This window comes from Colossoma macropomum, unplaced genomic scaffold (genome assembly GCF_904425465.1).
Source record: "Colossoma macropomum unplaced genomic scaffold, Colossoma_macropomum, whole genome shotgun sequence".
Lineage (NCBI taxonomy): Eukaryota > Metazoa > Chordata > Actinopteri > Characiformes > Serrasalmidae > Colossoma > Colossoma macropomum.
Window position 1 is genome coordinate 20203148 of NW_023494797.1, and position 1728 is coordinate 20204875.

Here is a 1728-nt window from a genome sequence, read left to right on the forward strand (position 1 = left end):
TTATCTGCCAGTATAGTGTAAAACTTTACTTAATTAAATTACCTAATTAATTTTTTTTTTAAATCTAGAAATAAACTGGATAATCTTTATAAGTGCACAACCATCTTAAAATAGGAAATATTAGATAGATTAACTAGATTTAAGATCATTTCACTTGACAAGATATCAGTTTTTGCAGTGCAGCTGATGTTTAAAGACAACTGTGTGTCACACAGTGTGAGAAACTGCACAAGCATACAGCCGTTTAGAGTTTAAGGAGTTAAGCCCATGAAGCTCTCCGAGCTTTTTTTCCCCAATTCATAGTTTAAATTTTTGAAACTGATAACCACAAACAGGAACGCTGGGTCATTTTTCTCAGAGCTTCCTCTGGAGAGTTTCGCTGCATATCAGCGAACATGCAGCTCAGCAACAGCAGCGATTTAAACTCCACTGATTGGAGCCAAGCTAACCTGGTTAGCTTCAGTGCTGATGGGCTTCTTCTGCGCTGTCGGAGTTCCTGGCAACATCGCCGTGATCGTGATCATCATTCTGTGGTTCAAGAAGGACAACTTCACCGTCCATCTGATGCTGAACCTGGCCGCCTCGGACATCCTGTGTTTGATGACCCTGCCTGTGTGGATGTACAACCGTCTTTTCGACTGGAGCATCGGGAGATCGCTCTGCAAGTTCTTCATCTCACTCGTCTACTGCAGCGCATCTGCTAGCTTGATGATAGTGACCATGATCAGCGTTCATCGCTACGTACAGGTTTGCTTTCCTGAGAAATGGTCCAAACTTGGTAAAAAGGGAGAGAAATTCCTGTTGTGTACCATCTGGGTCTTTGGATTTGCTTTCTCTGTTCCAGCCATCTTCGCAAGAGAGGTCGTCTTGAACGGATCCAGGAGAGAGTGTGCACGAATCACGTCTTCAGATGAAAACAGGCTCATAGTTGCTGTGTTGGAAACTCTGCTGGCGTTTGTTCTTCCATTATCCATCATGGTCACCTCCTATTACTGCCTCCACAAGAGAGTGACCCAAGGAGCTTTATTTCGCAGCCAAAGACTGACCAGAATGGTGACCAGTATAGTGGTGATGACCTTCATCTTCTCATCACCATGCCACCTGATCAACTTGGTGGAGATCTTTGGGATTGCAATGAAACATTCATACCCAGGTTTGTTGGACGAACTTCTGACGTTTAAACATTCGGTTGGTGACGTTGCTGTGAGTTTTACTTTCATCAACAGCTGCGTGAATCCACTCCTCTACGCTTTCGCTTCACGGAGTCTTCGTCAAAGCTGTGAAACAAGGTAGATGAACGTTGCTTGGACGTCCCATGTGTTATGAACAGGTGTGTGTTCAGACATGGTGGAGGGAAAGGGGCTCAACCAGAACATGAATTCAACAGTTTGATTGTTTCTATGGAAACCAAATAGAGTTTTTTCTAAGGCAGTCTGAAAAAAAGTTACCACCAGAGTAGGGATTTGAACCCTCACCTATAGCATTCAAGGCTGTTACCTGTTAACGTTACCTACTATGCCAGGGGACAGCAACATGCGGTGCTGGAGCTCTTTTACTGCCCTGTTGTGGCTCCACAGCTGAATCAGATTAGTAGGTAATAATAAAATAATCCTCCTTTACAGTAAAATAAAGCTCTGCTGATCGTTCAACACAGTTTAACTCTAAATGGTCTTAAACTCTGGAGTTAATGTAGAACTGCTACTTCACCCTTTAACCCTGAAGATCAGC

At 43.3% G+C, this 1728-nt stretch overlaps 1 pseudogene; it reads left to right on the forward strand.

The window, feature by feature from the left end:
• Positions 1 to 291: 291 nt before the first annotated feature.
• Positions 292 to 1499, forward strand: LOC118817517 (annotated as a pseudogene).
• Positions 1500 to 1728: the final 229 nt, after the last annotated feature.